Here is a 25360-nt window from a genome sequence, read left to right on the forward strand (position 1 = left end):
AACCATATCACCATCCAGTGACTCTGAGGTTTGTGCATGAGACTTGAACTAGTGACTTTTTAGAGAAAAATCCAAGACCTGACCAGTTGAGCTACACCACTCAGGGTTAATAATTCTTTCTTTCTTTCCCTTCCTGCAACTAGTGTTATTTTTGTGTGTTACTATCTCTCTAATTTAGTATTTCTAAATTGTTTGCATAGATTTTATCATATTATGTTATATTGGACCTAGATCTCATTTATTAAAAAGAAATAATGAATCTAGAATGTATGTTCTAGCTTAAAGACTTGGCCATTTTTTGTGCATATATAGAAAAACTCAAGTGATTTAAACTTGTTAGCTGGTCATTGAACTTATTCCAAAAGAAACCCAAATTAGTGAATTTGATTTGTCACTTTATTAGATTATAAACCGAGTATTATTGAATTTTAATACAGTTGAGTTTAAGTTCCATTATTAATTTTTTTAATTAAATTTTATGATGAGAAACTCATTCTTAATTTTTTTTATATTGCTTTGTATTCTTGATACATTATTAAAAAAGTTATAGATTTATTTTTAAAATTGAACTTCCCAATACATTTTTTCTCTATGATTTTGTTTATTTTCATTCTATATTACTTCATGTAAATTAATAAATCGAGTTTAATTAAGATGCTCTTAAAATACATTAAAAAATAAATATATATCCATCTGAATATTTCATTTCATTTTCCAAACACTTAGATTTCTTACGGTAAACTAAGAAATCACTTTTATAAACTAGTGCATGGAGTATTACCTCCTAATACATAATCGAAAACGTTAAATTAATGTCAAGATATATATATATATATATAATATATATATATATATATGAACACTAATTGATCGATGGATTGGTTTGCTTTACTAATAATTTTATATGTTGTATTAATATGATACCATGACCAACCATTTACGACTGTTGATCGATAGATCGTGGATAATTTATTTATTTATTTATTTTGTATTAATTTTTATTACAACGTTTTCATAGATCCCATATTAATTAGTACAATTTTTTATTATTATTAGTGGAATTTATTAAACATATCAATCAGAATTAATCTTTTAACATTATAATAATAATAATAATAATAATCATAATAATAATAATGTAAAGGATAAAATGATGATTCACTCAAGCACAAACACAAAGAAAAGTTTCTGGAAATCCTCTATTGTTAAATAAATTACAATAAGAGGAGTAACTTTTTCTTGTAAATATCTTTTATGGACTTCATCTACATGTGGAAAATATAGTTACGGAAATTCAAGTGGTCTAGAAGCTTAATCATTTTATCCATCATCTGAATTCCATGCCGATAATCATTGTTTTTGTCTGATAAACGACGCAGCAACCACTCTTAACTGCAGTATTTTTTTTTTAATTTACTAGCCAGCACTCGGCGTCATGCCCCTTATCGGCATTTTAAATCTTATTTAGCGACACATGGTGAGTTTTCTATTTACTTCCTCGTGCATTTTTCTTTTTAGTTTAACGTAGATATTTGGGTTAGCTTGCACGCATCTTAACTAATTTTACAGGCCCTGAAGTTAACGACCATATAAACCTTCAGTGACTATCATATGAGCAACCACATAACTCAAATCTGAGACTATAGAGGGAGCAAATCTGTTGATCCCAAATTCTTATCACTTAGTCACTACCTAGATGTTAACTTCCTCGAGCATTTGTTGTCACGTGTGGTTGTTGTTAGAGAGCGAAACCCCTCCTAGTTGTTTTAAAACACAAACAACCTAGCTAATGTTTTAATACTAAGATATAATTTGAGCCGAGTTTTAATGAAAATAAAATTAAGAAGAACTGATCTAATATGATTTATGACTTGGTCAGTTCGGTTATCGGTTAAAACTCAATCAAGATCTATTAATTTTTTTTCAAAATAATGTCAATTTTATTTTCAACTAAATAAAAAAAATTAAGTTGATCTGAATTAGCTCGAATCAACTCACTCGACTCGTAATCCAAAACTTACCTTGAATCAACTCCAGAATCAGGTTTAAAAATTGTGACTCTCATATACAAATAAAATAGAACTTACCAAAAAATAACCCAATATAAAAAAAATATTGATGTTGCTTGGTTTTTTTTTCAGACTTTTCTATTTTTTTTATAGATATAATAAGAAATTTTATAGTGTTCATAGAGTAATTATTTCATAGGTCTACTTTAAAAAAAAGATATAAATATAAAGTGGAGAAAAAAAATAAAACTCATGACCCACAAAAAATGATAGGAATATTTTCACCTATAATTTCTCCATTCTTTTCTTTAAAGTGGGATAAATAATAAGAAATCACTAATAAAATTTCTCCTAATATATACATGAGGATTCAAGCTACTGCTATTATATTAACAATAAAAACCTTGAGTTTATTTTAGCCAACTTTCGAAATCCCTAAATTCAAGGGAAGCAAAGGAATTCAATAGAAAAGAATAATCAATTATTTGAAACAAATCTGATTTTGCTAATAAAATCCAATCAATTGAAGCTAAAGTTCAATGACTCTTTTAAAAAGGAAAAAAAAGTAATTTATGATATTTAAACTCAAAATTAATAAAATCATTTGAATTATCCAAACTTATACAGTTTCCAATTACTTTATATTGATCTAAATTAATAACAAAAATGAGAGTCATATGATTCAAACTCTCAATCATATAGTTAATAAAACTTTAATTAAAACCATATTAAATAATTATCTTAAGTTAAAATTTAAAAATATTATATAATATTCCAAAAATAATTTTATATTATTTTTTAATATTTTGATATAAAAATTATTTTCATATGCTTAAAATTTTTTTTTGTCCCTGTTTGTTTAATATGATTATAACATACTCCTTACTATTTAAAAACCTAAAAAATTAATTCGTTTAACTCTTTTTTATTGTTATCTTGCTGTGACGTTTTTGCTGGATGAGTGTCGTGAATGTAAAGACTCTACGCGGTAACAATTAAAACATGGTGTGTAAGATGCAAGGTCGCTTTTCACTTCATTACCAAAATTATAGTCTTTGAAAAATTTAAAGTGTACCAGCAATGATTGATTGCTCCTTCAATCAAGAAAGTGGAAACAACTCCTTTTGTTAGGGTAGAGGGAGAGAGAGGGAGAGAGAGGGAGACTCATCCCCATAGTTATAAAGAAATTTCTTGAATATTTTTTAGACAAAGCAATTGATAGTTAATTATGTATAATTAAAGAACTAATTTAATTCAAGAATAAAAGCTTCTGGACAATTGAAGCTCTTAAAACGTTTTTTATATTAACTCTATAACATCCATCACTTAAAAAAAAAGAAAAAAAATTGATCTTAACCATTTCCTCAAAGTATCCTTAATACCATACTAAAAATGAATCCAAATCAAAGCTCAAACCTTCATGTCGGGCCTCATTATAATATTTTCTATTATTGTTCACCAAATTAATAACCTGACGACAGGGGTTGTCCAGGATGATGCATAGGTTTTCTACGTCAAAGATGCAAAATGAAAGGCCTCTAGAAACTTGCTGAAGTTTGCTTTAGCAATCAATCTCAATTAATGTGATAGCGTGGTTAGCATTTTTCTCCCCAGTAACCCTTGCAAAAACGTTGTTAGCATGTTTGTAGCAATGCATAACGTTAAATGACCTTTTTGTCAAACAGTTTTCGAGTTTGCAATAACGCGAACTCAGCTGACTCCCGACACGCATGTGATTTGATTCTGTCTCGATTTTTCTCTCCTAACTTTTGGTCTCTTCTGAAAAACACGGACGACGCCATTTTGTGGAAGAACTCAAAGAAAAAGGGCTAGTTTACTCTCTTTAAGTACCACTAGCTAACATAAACCTTCTTGTTTGTGTTTATATTTTTTCACCTTCTAGTGATCTCCACCCATCTATGAATTATTCCAGGAAACTTTATAAGTATCAGTATAAACACTGATGCCTCAGGTTATACCCCTGGGTACAGCTTATATCCCAGTGCGAACTCAAAGCCATAATAGACTCACGGGTCATTGATTTGGGTCAGTGAGAGTCTAGATGGCTCAACAAGTCCATGAATCTTACCATTAAATTAGACATGGGTGTCTATAGAGCCCAATTGATATGGTTTCAAAACGTGTTTGTCTATTGTTTATTTTGATCAAATCAGTTTGTTTCTGTTATATTGAGGTTATTTAGAAGTCAAATAAGTATCTTCATTAATTTTCGCTTTTGTTTTATTTCGCGTCTTCGTTTCTTTCACAATTTATAGGAATTTGTATTACTACTCGTGAAATTATAATCGTAGTATTATTTTACTTGTTTTCAGTATATTTATTGATTCTGGAGTTTATATTCATAATTAGATTGTGTTGTAAAAGCATCTGACCTTGATTGGTTATGTTGAATTGAGTATTTTGGTATATAAAAAAAATATCGTATTTTCAGTAATGGAGAGGGGACGAAGGAGGGCTTTAGATTAAGAATGGAAAAAACTAAGGCATGTATTGTGTAGGGGTTTTAGAATGTGAAGTTGATAAGTGTAGAATATTATTTTATAACCTTCATACTTCGATGGAAAATGAGGAACAACACTCCAAGCATGGAAAACAAAAGATAGTAGCCATGGTTATTATTCAAAAATATATGTGTAAGTTGTTAGTAAGACATTCTTATTTGAAATCATTATCAGCTGCTATGTCCATACAGTGTTGTTGGGGGTAAATGTTAGTAAGAAAGGAATTCTAGAGGTTTAAACAACATGCCTATGAAACAACCATTATTCCTATTAAAGATTCGATGACAAATCTTCTTGAAGAGAGAGGGAATGATATGGTTCAACCATGGATTTCTCATAAAGGGCCTTTGATTTTGTGCTTGAGTTTGATGGGTAGGCCATTCGACCAATATTGTGTTTTTCCTTAGAATTTAGCTTGTGTTTTATTCGGCCATGATAGGTTTTTGATATGGGATAGTTATAGCCAGCCTTGGTTAATTTGTACATAATAATAAGTTCGGTCCAATCCTTTTTATGGTTCATTAAGTCAAATCAAGTCAGCCCATGTATGGGTCTGATTGGGGCAACAAAGTAGCTTGTTGGGAGCTTGTATTAGGTCTGATTCATGTTATATTAGTAAGTATGAGTTTGGGTCATATGGGGTTCAAAGTTGGCCTGGGATAATTAAGATGGTGGTATCCTTTTCTTACAAGGATCAACAAAATATTCTCTTAAAATTGAAAAGGAAATTCATTCATTATTGTTCCTATTATTTATGAGAATATTTAACAACAAAGAATAAGTTTTCTAGTCATGCAAGGAAACTGCAAGGAAACTAAATGGGCTGTTAGATTTGAATCCTAGACTTGGAAGAATTATTTAATGTTAAATATTTGATTCTCCTAGTCAAGGAAAGAAAGTGATGGGTGGTTACAAGGATAATTAATTTCTAATATTATTTTTCATGTTCTAAAAGGAAATCCTAGTCCTACAAGAAAAAAAAATTTCAATAATTAAATTTCTATTCAGATCAGATTTCCGAGCATCTAAAAGACATTAGAAGTTGGCTAGGTAATCCTATAGTATTTAAGAAGGTGGATCTCGATCAAGAGTTATTTAAGCTAAGGAATTGAAATATTTTATCTTGTTTTTCTTTATATTATATGCAGCATCAACAAGTTATTATCCAGACTTGTTGTTTTCATTATTATTTCAATGTTTAAGCTTAATTAATACTTTGAATTTCAGCTAAGATTCAAGATTTGTTTGGATCAGAGTTTGAGCTCACTAGTAAAAGTTTTGGGTTAGTTTTTGTAAGTAGGTCAATTCAACCTACAAGGGTAGATCCATTAGGGTCAATTTATTATAACTATTTAAACACATGTTAAGCCTAAATTTCAGCACCTTTAATGAATAATACTTCTAAACTTTTTAGTTTAACGTGTGTGAGAGACCCTTGCATCTTGTGGTTCTTAAACGAACTGAATCTAACTAATCAAAGATTAACTGGCTTCATGACATCATTTGATTTCATTTCAATAGTGTTGGTGTCTTAAGATATGTTTTCATTGTATTACACTCATATCAGACCTCTATTGACTTTTTAGAATCAGATCTCAATCTTGATTATAGGTTACGTGACCGCATGATCACGAGGTTTGGATCACCAATATAACAACACTCCTATATAGGAGGCTTAATAAAATCCCATGGATAAACTAAACCTTGGATGAGGCTGATTCACCAAAAACCGGCTACTATACTCGAAGAGGCTAATTCACCTGAGACTAGCTACTATACTCAAATGCACTATTGTCTAGTCAAACTTGGTGTGCTTGCAGCTAATTATAGTGAAAAAAATATAAATGCATTAAATGAAGGCACACCCTTTAGCCATGTGCCCCCTCTATATTGATCTTGTTATCATTATTAATAGTACACAATCTACAAAACTCATAACTATAACAACCTTTATAGTTACTCGTTGTCACTCTAGATCTTTATCCTCAAGTAGCTTAAAGCTATAAGAGATGAGAACATTGAATATCTTACCCTTACACAGAGATATCCATATAGGTTTAAGGCTATAAACATAGTCTTGAACCCCCCAATATAAGTTTTTTTTTACTAGAAGGAGAAAAATGGCTTCATCTTTTTTTTTAAATCATAAGTGAATATTCTTTGCAACTACACACCCTCACAAGGCTCTTATCTTATACTTAAGTTAACTTAGGCATCAGAGGGTTCTTAAACCTTTCAATGAATTTTCTCTACAGGTGTTCAAGCTATCCAAACCTGACCTTCTATGTTTTTTAGTCTATATCAACCTTGGAAAGACCATAAACTTTGAGACGGTTTTAGCAACCTATCAAACATTAAATTACCTTTACAAACAATTCCATCACACCAACCGTTTACTACATACGTTGTATAAAATATCTTGTTAGTATATTGGTTTTTGGAGGTTATTTTCGCATGGTGTGTAACGCTTTCAAGCTTAGGAGAGAAGCTTGGTACGCCTCTTATATTCATTGTATAAAATTGGTCAATTAACCATTTGTTTTATCTTATTAAATCTCCATATAATCCTCATGTGTAACATATAAAGCATCATATTCTTTTCCCTTAAATATATGATGTCCTTGTTGCACTACAATTTGTTGGCTTTCTTAAAAGCACATAAACATAACATAAATAATAATTTTAATTTGTTTTGGAGTCCCAAGAATCTTGTTAGATAATTTAAAGACATTTACTATTTATACAAAGATTACTTGAATATCATATCTTCTTTCTAATGTTTTATCAATTTATTTAAGGTTGAGTTTCACAAACCACAAGCTCTCCAAATATTCAGTCTTTAACAGTAATCTACACAAACTACTAGTGATAAATCTTTTAAAACCATTTTAAAAAAAATAATGATTGATATGCCTTTGAGTGTTAGCTCTTTATTTTTGTTTCAAGTGTTTCTCTGTACGTATGTTTTTTAACCTACATAGTTTTTCTCTCTACAAAAAATATAAGACATATCATTTTATTTATAAAGAATTTCTAATAACTTTATAAATAACAATATTAATTTTCCTCATGAATAATATCATGTATATTATTTCAAAATAATTTTATAAATTTATTCAATAAAGTCCATACTTGTTTTTTTATAGATCTAGAATTGTAATCCTTGCATTAATTACATTCATTTTATAATTTCTAAAACATATCTTTAATTAAGTCATACTTAATTAATCATCTCAATTTAATTCCTGACTAATGGTTCTTATTGTTTATGACTCATGACCCATTAGATTCCTAATATGATTAACCAAATATAAATTATAATCCTAATAAAAAAAGGATTAAACAAATTAAATAATTTAATTTATTATGAATTCAACAATTGAATGATTTACATTTAAAGATCAAGTGCATCATCTAACAATTTGTCATGATCCTTAATATTAGAAAAGCACCATGAGCAGTATTTTCCTTTCATCAAGAATGTTTTGATTTTGATGCTATAGCATGAAGTGTATATGGTATGTCAAATCATGTTCGTTCATAATACTTATAGTCATTAAATATTTGAATAAAATTTAAAACTTTTTTTAAATCTCATTCAAATACCTTTATATAATTCATGTTATATATAATGTCTACCCGTTTATTATCTTTTATTATGACAATATATAGTCAAAATCAAAGCATATCATTCCGACATAAGATAACTTGGTAATCTTAAGTCTAAAAATCACTTGCATAACTATCATGTGAGCTTTTCTATAGACACAAGTGGTCTCTTCATATGAAATTATCATGTTGGTATATTTAGTATACATGTCATCTGACAAACACCTATATATTAGTTCTAGGTATCCTTAATATCCTAGCTTATGAGAACATTTGTTTTATTTCATAAAAAAAAATATAATATTTATCAGTCTCAACAACTCAAATTTATAGAGTATTGACTAGGAATATTTAAAAACAATGCTTATTGTAATAGAAACCTCGTAATTATAACCGCTTTGTAATTTTCTTTACAAAATATTTTTGTTCTAAGAACTTTATCTTTACTCTAGATTTATTATTAGGATCATTAATTTAAGATAAATGAATATTAAAGATAAAAAACATTATTAATTATAAATATATTTTACATGAATAAAGTTAGTGCTATATGTAACTAGTTAATTAGCTACAAGGTACATACATTGACAATATCTCACTTGTAGTTAATTCATTCGCTCATGTATCTAATATCATACCCCTTCATATGGTGATCATGTTTTTACTGGGACAATATCTTAGTGAGAGGATATGTAAGATTCTCTTCATTAGATACTTGTTCTATCTTTATATTTGTTCTTTTTATGATTTCTCTAACCAAATAAAATCACTCAAGAACTTATTTAAATCATTGATAAGACCTTAATTCTTTTGTTTATGTATTGACTTCATTGTTATCATAGTACAAGGCTACTGGATTAACAATACAAGGAACCACACCTAGTTCATTGACAAGTTTCTTGATACAAACAACCTTTTTTTATCACCTCATACGTAGAGATGTATTTGGCTTCATTTGTAAATTATGTTATGGTCTCTTATTTCAAACTCTTCTAACTTATAACATCATTATTTAGAGTAAAACATATCTTAACTAAAATTTGTTATTGTCAATATATGATTAAAAACTAGCATCTAAATAACCATGAACTATAATTTCATCATTCATAGATGAAAAAGATATTTTTCATTCTTCTTAAGTAGTTAAGAATGTTTTTAACTATTTTCTAGTGACCCTCACCTGGATTAAATTGATATATACTCGTTATGATCAAAGTATAAGATACATATGGTCTTGTACATAACATCATATATATTATGAATCTTATAGTCAAAGCATAAAATTTTTTTTCCATCATACATCTCTTAATTTTTGTCTTAAGACACATGTTTTTGAAGAGATGTATCCCATGTGAAGTAGGTAAGTATCATCTTTTAGATTCTTCCATGCTAATTTATTTTAACATCTTATCTATATACGTAAATTAAGATAATCCAAGCAATTTTTAGACCTATCTCTATAGATTCTTTTTCCAGTATATAGGTTGTTTCTCTCATATCTTTCATAGAAAAATTCTTGAATAACTAGATCTTTACTGATTAGAGCAAATGAATATCGTTTTGTATCAATAATATATCATCTACTTATAATATTAGAAAAATAACTCAACTCTCATTAACCCTTTTATAAACACATGGTGCATCCATATTTTTTTATGAAATTAATCTATTTGATTATCTCATCAAAATAGATATTCCAACTCCTTGAAGCTTGGTTAAGTCTATAAATGGATTTCTATAGCTTGCATACTTTGTTGAGAAATTTATTAAATTCAAAACCTTCATGTTGTATCATATACACATCTTCGTGAAGATTCTCATTTAAGAATACAGTTTTGATATTTATTTGTTAAATCTCATAATCATAGTATACATCTATAGTAAGCAAAATCTTTATAGATTTTAACATAGCCATCAATGAGAAAGTTTTATCAAATTTAACCTCTTATCTTTGTTTTTAACATTTGACAACTAATCTAGCTTTGTACATACATTTCCATCCTTGTCATTCTTTCTTTTACAGACCAACTTATATCTCGTGGGTTTTATCATATTAGATGGATCAACCAAGGTCTATACATGGTTAGTGTACATGGAATCCATCTAATGTTTCATGGCCTCAAGCCATTTCTCATAATTAATATTAGATACTTCTTTCATGTAGTTAATAGACTCATCAAGTATGAGCAACTCATTATTTTTAGCTTACATGAGAAGTCCATATTTTATTGGTGCATGGTGTGTCCTACTTAATCTATAAGTTATTGTGTTTCTTTAGCTTCAGGCTAAACATTGAATGCTATGGATTTGGGCTCAAGTTCTAAATGGATATTAGTTTATGGTTCTTGAGTTTCTTTAAGTTCTATTTTCCTTTCACTACTCGTTTCAAGAACAAATTTTTTCTCTAGAAAAGTAGTATCTTTTGAGACATATATTTTTTGCTAAACAAGATGGTAAAAATAATATCCAATAATTTCTTTTGGATATTCAATAAACATATATTTATCTAACTTAGCTCCTAACTTTTCAGATACAATACGCTTTACATAAATATCAAATCCTTAAATCTTGAATTATAATAAGTTTGGTATCCTACCTTTCCATGTCTCATATGGAGTTTTATCAATAGATTTTATTAAAACTCTATTCAAAAGGTAAGCAATAGTTTATAAGACATAGCCCTAGAAAGAATATGAAAGGTTTGCATAGATCATCATGGACCATATCATATTCAATAGGGTGTGATTTCTCTTTTCAAAAACTGTATTATATTATTGTGTTGTAGGAGGAATCCATTGTTAGAGAATATCATTCTCTTTTAGATAATTTTTACTCAATTATACATCACCTCGATCCGATCAGAATGACTTGATACTTATTTCAGTTTGTATTTCAACTTCATTTGCAAACTCCTTGAACCTTTCAAATGATTCAAACTTTCAATAAATACATATAATCATATTCAATATGATTATCCATTAATATAATTAAATACATATATTCATATATAACATGAATTATTGTTTGTCCATATACATCTACATGTATTAGACATAATAATTCATATTATACTGTTTCTTAATAAAAAAATGTTTTGATTTTTTATTTTAATAAATAAGATTCATAAATTTCATATAATTTATAATTAAAATTGATCATTATTGTTTCATTGATGCAACATATCATAGAAAAGTCTTGTTGCATATAGGTACATTAATCATTCTTTTAACCTTATTCAATCTCTACATAATCCTCGAATGTAAGACATGGACACACGTGGTGCATTGTAATATCCTTGAAATTAACACTTGAGATAAATGTTATGTTTCCAGAATTAGAATTAAGTATGGAAATATTTTTTAGGGTAATATTTAAATGCTTGCAGGGTAATTTGTTAGCTAGCTAGCTTCGAAAAAAACAGAATGGTAGAAAGCATATGGACATTTTCTTCATCTTTCTTCATTGTTTTTTTTTTTTTAATTTAATAACATATATATAAATTAGCACAAATTTAACTTATGTGATCGTTTTTAACCCATGAACATGAACAATGTACTTTTTTTTAATGGGCAATAATTCTACAATCTCATCTCGATTAGACTCTAGTACTGGAGGATGTGACTGCTGATATAAAAAGTAAATAAATGAAAACACTTATATATTATTGCTCAGTTAAAATCTGGTGATGAGATTTTTACAGGAGGACTCGTGGCACGGCCGAGGCAGATCTAAGGTCAATACTTCAGAAAAATAACAACCTGACAATCCATCTTGGAACCATTCCAGCTACTATTATTTTTTCTAACTATTAGATCTTAACATCAACAGTCAATATCGTTGAAAAATCAACATTGAAGCCACACAAATTCACGCAAGGGACACACAAACCCCACAAGAAAGAAAGGAAAAGAGCCTCCCAAGAAGTAAATAAAATCTCACAATGACTAAGAAAACCAAACAAATTGTAGAATATAAGTAAGGCATTGGATTGATCGTTCATTAGCCGTTCATGATCATGAATCAAATCATTACATAAATCATCACCCACGCAAGCAAAATATTGATAGGCTTTGGAGATTGCTTAACCTTTCCAACAGCGTTGCTGTTGTGATTAGTAGGCTTGATACTTTTAGTTTTGTTTATGTTCACACAACGGGTAATTCAACTGCCGATAGTCTTGCAAAACAAAGCATGTATAGGGAGGATGGCAGCCAAGCAGCTTCGCTGTGATTACCCGTTATGTTCACACGACGAGTAATTCAATTATCTGTTTAGAATTATGATAGTAGTTATAGTTTAAAGTATTTTTTGTTTAGAAATATATTAAGATGATGTTTTTTTTTTGTTTTTTAAATTATTTTTAATATCAGTGTATCAAAACAATTCAAAAATATTAAAAAATTATTAATTTTAAATATAAAAATTTAAATTTTTTAACAACGTGTATTCAACCGCATTCCTAGACATTAATTTCCCATTATATTTTCCTCTTTCGTTGAGCCACTTCCTTGCTGGCTCTCTTGATCTTCAAATAAAAAAAAAATAGAATATATATATCACCCATGCGAATAATATATTGATGTACAAGGGACCACAAGAAGAATTGAATTGAGATAAGATGCTTGTAGGTTGTTAAGTAGCTAGTCCTTGCCTATGAATGCCTTTCAAAAGAATATGCCCGCCTATGAACTTAAAGCGAGCAATATTTTAGAAATTGATATTCATAGTCCAACACTGTATACACATGTCAAATAATTATTTTATTCTACAAAATTAAATTGCTATTAGGTAAAGCTCTAAAGTATCATGTTGTATTATTTAATTATATACTTTTTAGCATATGATATGGTCAGGTCAAGAAACGAGCATTTTGAAATTGTAAATTATATATTAACTAATATATCATACTTTTTTCATAATTTGTTTCTTTCATAATATAATAGCTTGTCTATCCGTTCCTTGACTCTTTTCTAACTTTCTACAAGCAATTGAATCTTTCCTTAAAATGGATTTATAAAATGAATATTAGTACTTACTACGTGCATATTCAAACCATTAAATGGACAAAAAATAAATTGTTAATTTATAAAATTAAAGTTCTTTACATGCTTGAAATTTATATAGATGATAATTAGAGAAAATAAGAAAGATAGTATTCAAATTGCTTGATTATTAAAACTATGATAAAATGCTAAAAAAACTATTTGGATCTAAAAACTAACTATTATTAATAAATTTCGAAGAATGATTTTATATTAATATATGTACAATCTCTTAATGAAAATTCTTTAGATTTAAAATTTACATAGATTTATTATTGTTTTATATTTAATTTAATTAATTAATTTAGTTAGAGAAATAAGAGTGATGAAATTTAACTTTTGAATTCAAATTTTTAAGATAAAATGAGAATATTATTGATGACAAAATGAATTACAATCTAACTTATGGAGATTTTATATTAAGACTATAAAGAGATTAAAAACAAAGTGTTACAAAGTGCTTGATAATTAAAGCAATCTTGCATGCATAAATTTTGAAATTAATATGGGGTTGTATGGTAGTGCATTTGAAATCGTGACTTTTAAAAATTTTAATTTTTTTTGTATGATTATTTTTTTATATTTTTGAATCGTTTTGATGTGCTAATATAAAAAATAATTTTTTAAAAATAAAATAAATTATTTTAATATATTTTTAAGCTTTTGAGGTGTCAAAAAAATATTCTAGTATTAAATTAATGTTTAATTTAGTAACATGAAATTTAATTTTGTTGATTAAAAATATTAAAATTTTGGAGACTATATTTAACAATAAAACAAACATGCAGCCTGGTTTTTTTTCTAATTAGTGTTGTCAACACTTATTATATAAAAATTATTTTAATAATTTTTAGTTGGTTGATGAAAAATGATAGAGGAGAGATAAAATATTTAGTTGGTGAGATTGTGTTAACAAACAAAAGCTGGTGTTAAAGTATTCATTTTGATGAAATGATTGTAATAAAGGTGTTTATGAGTTTTTATGTTGCTAAAAAAAAGGTATATCAAGTTTAAAAGAGATTTTTGGTATAATTTTGTATTTTTAAACCATTTTGGAGGGTTTTTTTAGTTGAGAAATCAGTTAATTAATGTTATAGGAGTATTTTTTAGGTATTTTCAGATAAAATAATTTAAAATTTGGTTTTATGAGTTCGAAAAACCCCATCCAGACCTGTGCTTTTTGGCTCATATGTCGGGCCTTTTTTTTAATAGGGCAAGCATATTAGATCACTCAGGCTCTCACATTTGGACTGTTTGAAAGTTTTTTTTAAAATTAATTAATTTAAATTATATTACATATATTCTCTTGTTATATTTTTAAGTTAATTTAGAATTGATTTTAGATATTATTTTATTAAATACCTTTCAATTTGTACTTTTTTCTAATAAAATTATAGTATTGTTTTAATAATATTAGCAAGTACTTTTTTAACAGCCCATCATGATCACTTTTTTTTAAAAAAAAAATTATTTGGTTGTTTTCCTTTAAGTATCTATTTTTTATTATATTATTAAATGAAAAATAATTTTTTAAAAATGAAGTCATTAAACTCAATCGGGTTCATATACGAGTTGCAAGTTTGAGGGGTTAATATGAGTCGATCCAAGATGTCTTGTCTATATATATAAAATGATTTCATCTTGAAATATTCAATCAAATCAAGTTTTTGAAACCTTAGATTAGTTAAGTCAACCGTGTCACACTAGATCAACTCTCACACAATTTAATTTAAAACTTAAGCTAGAAAAGGAGTCAGGATAAGAGGTTTCAATATTTACCCACTAGGCTAAGTCTAACAAGAGTGCCAAAAAGTTTCTCACTACAAGGCTCAAGCAATGTATTATTATTATTATTATATTTTTAAATACAATCACATCAACATTATCATGATTTTTTTTTTAATTGAAACTTGCTTTTGAAATAATGATAGAATATTATCTAAAAAACAAATATTCTAGTAAAAAAATTAAAAACAAATAGCTCGTTAACGAGGAAAAGGAGTTTTAATTAGAGATATATCTTTGTTATTCTTATTTTAAATTGTTTAGATTTTGTTGGGTATGTCTTCTTATTGCTTTTGGTTTTTATTAAACAAATAAAATCGAACAAAATGTTAGATTTTGTTGTTGAAATTAAAGATATTAATAAGAAAAGTAAGACTTACGTAGCGAATTAGTTTGTTTCAATGAAATTTAAATTATTATTTTTTAAAAAAATTCTAGTCATACAAGTGAAATAAATTAAAGGACTCTTTATGGAACAATATTGAATATCTCAATTTGTGTTTGTTTTCATAACTTAGTATTTAATCAACATTAACAATTTCTAAATATTTATTGGTTCTTAATCTATTTTATTTAATGTGCACATCAAATTTTAAATTTACAGTTTTATTTTCTTACTACTAGAAAATACATTAACAACAATTTTTTTTTTATGTATACAAACTTTTGATTTGACCAAAGTGTAATGCGGATTAGTTAGATAATATATTAAAAATGCATTACAACCATAAAATTTCTTTCTTTTTTCCATTTTTTCACTTTGATATCTCAATTTGTTTTGTTTTAAATTTGGTCCTTTAACGTTATGTTTCTTTAGGATTGGTCATGGTGATTTTTTTTATATCTATATATAGAGGCCTCACAATGTCAGTGGAATATTTAATTGCCTGATTGATGCTCAATTTAACAAAATAAGATTCAGTTTTATTGATTTATAAGAATTAGATCTTTGAGGATCAAATTTGGAGCTTGAAGAAATATTGAGTCCCTTTTGTTTGCAAACATCACGTATTGATTTGCATGGTCAAGGGAAGTTTTTTTATTTCAGCCACTCAACTTTTTTTTCTAGTTTGATTTTTTTACATTGACTTTATTTGGGATATGACTTGCAAGTTTATTTTGGTTGTTTAAATATAGGGTTCTCATAATGTCGAGAAAAAATTATGGTGCTCGTTTAATACTTGTTTTGATAAAATAAAATAAAATAATATAATTTTTATATTAGATAATTAAGAGTTAAGGGACTAACATTGAAACCAGAACAAATATAATGGGCTATGAAAACAAGAAGCTATTTCCAGTAGTCTAATAAGGGTTTTTTATTGTTATGTTAGATTCTTTGAAGTGAGGGCTTCCAATAAGATGACGCGTGTACCATTTTGAAGCATGTGGAGGTTTTTTTTTTTCTTCTCTTCCATCTTTCCGCTCCTCTCTCCTCAATATCCGAGCAGCTCTGTCAAAAATAAAAAGTATCGTTCTATTTTGTTTTTGTTTTAAATCTAGTTTTTATTTTTTTATTACCATATTTGTTGTTTTTGAATCCTTTTTTTCTAATTAATTTCACTCTCTTGACTTTTGGTTTGATTTAGTTTTTATATCAAAATTGTTTCTCATTCTTTTGATTGTTATTTTTTTTATTTTGATAATTTTCTTAATTGAATTGTTTTTTGGATTTCATCCCTCAATATTTGGTTTTATTTTCTTTGTTAAATTTGATCCATATTATTTTGATTGTTATTTATTTTTTTTAATTTCATCTCTCAACATTTAGTTGATTGAGAATTTGACATTGTGATTTTTTTTGGGTTTGTTTTCTATAAGGTAATCTTAACCTCATGATCCGAGTCACGAGTTTGGAAGATTAATCAGAGTTGACTTTGGTTATTTTTTTTATTTTAATTTCATCATTCACATTGGGTTAATTGAGGATTTGACTTCATGATCTTTTTTAGTTTTTTTTTCAATGTGATTATCTTAATCTTATATGATTTGTTGAGAATTGAGTTTCAAATTGTTTTTTAATTTTGTTTTCAATGAGGTTATTATATTTTTTTTATTTTTTTATCAAATAAGATCATAAAAAACTTTCAAGAATATTAGGAAGATATTTTTCTATAATATTGATAAACATTCATTTTTTTTATGGTTAATCATGGTTTAATTTTTTGTTTAGCTCAGTTTATTTATTATTGTTGCCTGTTTTTTTTAATCATGTTATTAAAATAACTCATCTTATTAAATCTAATCGACTGATCTAATCTCATATATATATATATATATATAAAACGTTTGCATCACTTAATTCATTTATTTATATTAGTAAAAAAAAATTTAACTCGATTGCAAGGTCACCAATCTGTTGCCATGTGCAACTAAATTGGTATATCTACAGCAAATTCTGTCTCACCATCAGATTCTTATAGTTATTAAAGAAAGGTAAAAACAAAGGCGAATAGCAAGAGAGAAAGAGAGTCGTTATATTATTTGTGAAGAGTTTTTTTTTTTTTTAAAAAAAAAAACAAAATCGTTTATCCTTGCCATGCTCTGTCACGTAGGACCGACCTTTAAGGGTATATATTCTGTATTCGTGATGAAGAACAAGAAAGGTGTTTAGCTTAGCTTTATTTGGACTCCATCATCTAATCTATTTCCATCTTCTTTTTAATGTCGAAAATTGTTGGCGGCGGCTTCAGCGTGCAAATGCTATACCATCATCCTCCAATAAGTTTGAGGAATTTTTTTTTAAAAAATTAATTAATTTAGATATATAAAAATATTATTTTTATGATGTTTATTTGTCCTTTATTAAAATAATACCTTTATAATACAACTAATTAAACCTTTTAAATCTCTATAAAAATAAAAGAAAAGAAAATAGTTTTTTGTATATCTTTCTCTTCGTGCGGTAATAAGTTTAGATAGGCTTGAAACGAAACATTATAATTAAACTATAAAATTATTAATAAAATTATATTATTGTTAATTAGATAGTTATATTTTGAATGCAATCGAATAGTTGTTATTTAGTTTTATCACAAAAGTCACAAATATCAAAATTAATAATAAAAATCAAAAGAAATAAACTAAAAACAAAATCTCATTCAAATATCATATATTGATATTATAACCATCCATGCAATAGCAATGAGATGCCCACTAGAAGAGTATATTCATCGTAACTTTTACTTAATTTATTTTATGATAGAAAGTAACATTTGTAAACACTTAAAAAGGAGTGTTTTGTTTTTAACATAGAATATAAATAATTTTTACTACGACGGTACAAACGACACCACCACTTGAAATCAACCCCCCACCACCATTTGATGGCATATTTTCGATGTTGTGCTTTCTTGCTTGACAGCAGTTTTCACGTCATGGAAGCCTCCTTGCAATCACATTTACCAGAATTTGACCCTTATGAAAAGGAGTGCATAATACTTATTCATTGTTTGCGGCCAGTTCTCACGTCAGAGATTCCTTTGGTTGGGTCAAGCTGTCAATCACTATATCGATCCGATTAAACCATGAACGTTGCAATCACCACAAAGTGTAATTCGGAATCTGCCAGTAAAAAAATAAATAAATAAAAGATAAATGAAAAAAAAAACCCAGCATCTTAAAAGAGATCTTCTGTCCCAATATCTTAAAGGATCTATTAAAAAATAATAAATACCAATTTAAAAGAAAACTTTCTTTTATAATTTAAAATGTCAACTAAACCACGAGAAATAAAACTCTGCATAACGTTTATAAAATAAAAGTGACGTCATAATTCGACTCATGCAAGGGTCTCCGATGATCAAATAGTAAGATATGATTATATATGTGACCGTTAGGCTTCAAATCGAATTCATGCATTGTAATTTCCCCATTTTCGTTTACATTGAATCTAATTTTGTTGCGGAAAATAAAAACAGATTCCCTGCACCCACCATGGCTGGTTGTATGATGACTTGATGGCTAGCTTTGACTTGGACAAAAGCAAACAATAAAGGAATTTCTCACAAATAAAAAAATTTAAAGACTAAAAGCGCGTGGAATTTTAAAATACTTAATATTTACTCATCATCATAATTTTCACTTACAAATAACTACTACAACTATTTATATTGAAAAAAAAATAGAAAATTCTAATAATATTAAATAAAAAAATTAAATTAACTAAGACAAATATTTATTTTCTTAAAAAAAACCTCATGCATAAGCATGTTATGTTATGCCGTCTCTTTCATGCATGTTGTTCTGCAGCACACAACAAAACAAAATAACCATCAATGACCATTGAGTTTTGATATCAATTGATGCAGACATATGGATAAAGGGTTTGATCACGAGTATCAAGAACATCATTACTATAAAGAGACCCTCAACTTAATTTTTATTCATCACATTCTACATTTGCCAAAAAACTATCACAACCTTTTATATAGAAAAAACTAGAAAAACATTATGATAAAGAATAGAAAACAAATATAAAGAAATAAAAGTATCTAAGAAAAAAATCTATTTTTCTAAAAATACTCTTGTGTCAAGCTTGTTAAATCAACACATAAAAATATCTACTTCTCCAAAACAAGGCAAGACTAATAATTTCCAACAAAATGATGGAATGAAAAAAAAATCAACTCTAATATTACTTAACCCAAAATCTTTTCCTTGATGAGTTGTATGCATGTCAAGGAGGAGGCTAGGGAGAGTTAACAATGGCAACCATGCAAAATGGATACATGAAATTGCATGGAAGTCCAACATAACTACAAAAAAAGAGGTGGTTGTTATTGTTTAGAGAAGAGAGGAGTTCAATGTCATTTTTCACTAAAAATGGGGAGACTTTACCTTATTTTCACCTATAAATAAAAAGAGCTTGTTGAAAGAAAAAAAATATGCAATAAAAAGTGGGCAAACAATAGAGGGAAGTTGTATTAGGTAGCAATTACAATAGTAGTAGAGAGTAACTTGAGATAGTGAGAGTTGTGAGGTAAAATTACATAAGTATTAGGAATTGAGTTAGAGTTTTTCTAAATCTCTATTTATGTAACTTGTGTTTTCTATATATTTAATAAAAAGAGTTGCTTCATGAACATTGTCAATTGTTGTAAACTAAAATAATAGAGTAGTGAGTAAGGATGTTTATTTTATCATAATAAAAGTATTTTAGCCAAATTAGATGTTGAAGAAAAGTCTAGAGTTCATATATATTGAAACTATAAGAATATAATTTTATGTGTCATGGCAAACTCACATACAATATAGATTATATGAAGATTCTAGCATGTATACTAAGCATATATCCAAAGAAACATAAATTATTGAAAACCAGTCCTAGCATGCATACTAATATATTAAATTAAATGTAATTAACAAAAGATATTTACTTGTTGAAACACTTTAAAATAGTTGAAACTTTATTCTTATTAGTGATAAATCATTTATGTTTAAGACTTTATTATCCTCACTTGGAGTAAAGAATATTTGCAATAAATCTCTCAAGATTCCAACAATATTATCTTATTTAAATGTACTGTTAAACAAGGTTTATGAACCAAAAGTAACGTAACTCAAATGTCTTTTAACAAAGACAAACATAAGCTTTAGATTATGAAAGGGAAACCAAAGCTTAAAACTAACTAGAAAAAAAAAAGAAAAAATATTGAAAATATGAGGCAAGGAAGAGTGTGTAAAATATGAAAAAAACAAAGCAAAAAACTCTTCCTTCACCCCCTCCTTTTACGGTGGATTTTGGAACAAAAAATAATATCATAAAACAAGAATTAAACCTGAATGTTTTAGCTTTAAATTTGATTTTTTTAGCTATAAAAATTGTTCAGGTTTAAAGAAATTCTTATGGAAGAAAACTTATCATATTCATGGGGTCGACTTAATAAAACAATGGGTTGACCAAAAAATAATTCTTTTATGGGCCAAAAAATTATTTTCTAATAAACCCAAATCCGAAATCAAAATATGTTAAGCAAAAAAAACACCTAGACTTTGCCTAGGACCGGGGCTCGAGCTGAGCACTCGTGTGAGTTAAAATCATACAACTTTGCTTATGTTTATTAATGAACCTTTAACTTTTCACTAAATAAACTACAAGACAACCTCATGTTTTTCTTATAAGAATAGAAGATTTTTGGTTTCACAATAAACATGCCAACCAAGAAGTTTTTTAGATTAATTTTTCAATCACTCACAATCTATTTTAATCATATTAATGTTGCACATTAAAGAATTTATGTTGAAAAATAATTTCCAACAAATTTTTAACCTTAAAAATGAGTGAAACTTACTTTAAATCTAACTTTAATTATACCCATTAACCATCTTTTATTCAAAAATAAATTCCAACCATTGTTAAACAAAGTTAAAAATATTATTTTCTATGTATGAGCATTAACCGATACTAACTCTCCTCCATTATTTTTTATTTATCAATAACTTTATTATATTTGTATGAATTTATCAGATGAAACATGAGTTGAGGTATGTATCATAAATAACTTTTTTATGTTGGCATGTTGAATCGTATGCTTAATAGGTTGGTTTAGATCAATCCTAACTAGATGATTATGAATTCTTTCTATATTCATATTGTATTTTAAGATTTTATTAAAATCAATAAAAATTAAATTAATAGAATATTAAACCTTGGTAAGAAACTAAAATCTCAAATTATGATTTGTGTGAAATTCCTGCTATTTTTCATGCAAATGTTTCAAGATCAACAATTCTATGAACTTGGGCTTCTGCTGCTAACATAAAAACATCAATTTCCATGTCGTTAGATACAACATATAAGGGTTTGCCTGTTCTGTTTGCATAAACCCTTGTGAAGATTTCATGCAGTTTCAGTAATTCTTCCACTTCTATGACAAATTCTTCTATTTGTGCTTCATAAAATGTAGCAATAGGTTGATGAATGATTACCTTGATGATCTAAGATAATAAAGGGTTACTTTATCTCGCATAAGAAGGTCACGAGAAGAGATAAAGAATAAAAAAAAATAGAATTGAAAAATTATACAGGAATTGTTTGCGCATTGCATACAACTCTATAAGAGATTTAAAAAAGAAAAATAGAGAGTCTACAAAGCCTAGTTTGGTAAATGATACAATGACCACCCTTTCCTTGGAGGAATTAAGAAAAACAAAATATTATGGTGACTTCATTGCTTTATTTCATCGGTGATTTATCAATCCCAAATTTTTTTGTTTAAAAAGAAAAAAAAGAATATAATCTCTTTTTTTTGTCCTCTTTTATAATAACAATAACAATAACAATAATAAATAGCATTAAGAACCTTTTGGTGTGAAACTAAAAACAAAAAAAAAGAGTTTGCGACACTAAAATAAGTCAAGGAGGAGACTAGGTAATACTAATAATTTCTAACAAAATGATGGAATGATAAAAAAAAATCAACTCTAATATTACTTAATCCAAAATCTTTTCCTTGTTGAGTTGTATGCATGTCTAGGAGGAGACTAGGGAGAGTTAACAATGGCAACCATGCAAGATGCATGCATGAAAGTGCATGGAAGTCCAACATATCTATAAACAAAGATGTGGTTGTTATTGTTTACAGAAAAGAGGAGTTGAATGTCATTTTTCACTGAAAATGGGGAAGCTTTACCTCATTTTCACCTATAAATAAAATGAGCTTATTGAAAGAAAAAAAATGTGCAATAAAGAGTGGGCAAACAATAGAGGAAAGTTGTATTAGGTAGCAATTACAATAGTAGTAGAGAGTCACTTGAGATAGTGAGAGTTGTGAGGTAAAATTACATAAGTATTAGAAATTGAGTTAGAGTTTTTCTCTTTCTCTATTTATGTAACTTGCGTTTTCTATATATTTAATAAAAAGAGTTGCTCCATGAACATTGTCAATTGTTGTAAACCAAAATAATAAAGTAGTGAGTAAGGATGTTTATTTTATCATAATAAAAGTATTTTAGCCAAATTAGATGTTGAAGAAAAGTCTAGAGTTCATATATATTAAAACTATAAGCATATAATTTTATGTGTCATGACAAACTCACATACAATATAGATTATATGAAGATTCTAGCATGTATACTAAGCATAAATCTAAAGAAACATAAATTATTAAAAACCAGTCCTAGCATGCATACTAATATATTAGATTAAACATAATTAACAAAGGGTATTTATTTGTTGAAACACTTTAAAATAGTTGAAACTTTATTCTTATTAGTGATGAATGATTTATGTTCAAGACTTTATTGTTCCTCACTTGGAGCAAAGAATATTTGCAATAAGTCTTCCAAGATTCCAGCAATATTACATTATTTAAATGTACTTTTAAACAAGGTTTATGAACCAAATATAACTCAAATGTCTCTTAACAAAGACAAACGTAAGCTTTAGATTATGAAAAAGAAACCAAAGCTTAAAACTAACTAGAAAAACAAAAAGAGAAAACATTGAAAATATGAGGCAAGGAAGAGTGTGTAAAATATGAAAAAACAAAGCAAAAAACTCTTCCTTCATCGCCACCTTTTACGGTGAATTTTGGAACAAAAAATAATAACATAAAGTAAGAATTAAACCTAAATGTTTTAGCTTTAAATTTTATTTATTTTAGCTGTAAAAATTGTTTAGGTTCAAAGAAACTCTTATGGAAGAAACTTTATCATATTCATAGGCTAGACTTAATAAAACAATGGGTTGACCAAAAAATAATTCTTTTATGGGCTAAAAAAATGTTTTCTAATAAACCCAAATCCATAATCAAAATATGTTAGCAAAATCAACCCCTAGACTTTGCATGGGACCGGGGCTCGAACTAAGCACTCGTGTGAGTTAAAATCATACAAGTTTACTTAAGTTTATTTATGAACCTTTAACTTTTCACTAAATAAACTACAAGACAACCTCGTGTTTTTCCTATAATAAATAGAATATTTTGTGTTTCACAATAAACATGCCAACCAAGAAGTTTTTTAAATTAATTTTTCAATCGCTCACAATCTATTTTAATCATGTTAATGTTACATATTAAAGAATTTATGTTGAAAAATAATTTTCAACAAATTTTTAACCTTATAAATAAGTGAAACTTACTTTAAATCTGACTTTAATTATACCCATTAACCATATTTTATTCAAAAATAAATTCCAACCATTATTAAACAAAGTTAAAAATATTATTTTCTATGTATGATCATTAACCGATACTAACACTCCTCCATTATTTTTTATTTCCTAGTAACTTTATTACATTTGTATGAATTTATTAGATGAAATACAAGTTGAGGTATGTATCATAAATAACGTTTTTATGTTGACATGTTGATTCGTATTCTTAATGGGCTAGTTTAGATCAATCCTAACTAGATGATTATGAAATCTTTCTATATTCATATTCTTTTTTAATATTTTATTAAAATTAATAGAATATTAAACCTCAGTAAGAAACTAAAATCTCAAATTATGATTTGTGTGAAATTCCAGCTATTTTTTATGCAATTGCTTCAAGATCAACAATTCCATGAACTTGGGCTTTTGCTGCTAACATAAAAACATACCTTTTCATGTCTTTAGATACAGCCTATAAAGGTTTTCCTGTTCTGTTTGCATAAACCTTTGTGAGGATTTCATGTAATTTCAGAAGTTATTCCACTTCAAGGACAAATTCTTCTATTTATGCTTCATAAAATGTAGCAATAGGTTGATGGATCATTACCTTGAAGATATAAGATAATAAAGGGTTACTTTATCTAGCATAAAAAGGTCATTAGAAGAGATAAATTGCACAACCATATAGGCATTGCTTGCTCATTGCATACAACTCTACTAGAGAATTCACTTTTACTAAAGAAAAATAGAGAGTCTACAAAGCCTAGGTTGGTAAATGATACAATGACCACCCTTTCATTGGAGGAATTAAAGAAAACAAAATACTATGGTGGCTTCATTGCTTTATTTCATCGGTAAATTAGGATCCTAAATTATTTTAGTGAAACAGAGGATATCTCGACCGCGATAGAGAATGGGGAAATCCAACCCAATGTCTCTGACAAATCATATTATACGTCAATCCAATTTAAACTATCCTCTTTAGGATTTCAAAAAGGTCTTTTGGAACACTAATAAACATTAAATGAAATAAACAAAAATGAAGTACTCCATTTCACCTTGATGTGAAAGCGTAACAATGAATTTATTGTCTTAATAATAATATATAAATTTATTATCTTAATAATATTATAATGGATATTGGCTTTTATTTTATTAGTTATTTCTATTTTCTTTGTTTTATTTTATTTTTTATTTACACATATTCGATAATTTCATAACATAAAAAAATGATAAAATGAATAAAGTAAAAAGTCTCTTTGAATGATAAACAAATCCATATGCATTCGCTCA

This window comes from Populus nigra, chromosome 4 (genome assembly GCF_951802175.1).
Source record: "Populus nigra chromosome 4, ddPopNigr1.1, whole genome shotgun sequence".
NCBI lineage: Eukaryota > Viridiplantae > Streptophyta > Magnoliopsida > Malpighiales > Salicaceae > Populus > Populus nigra.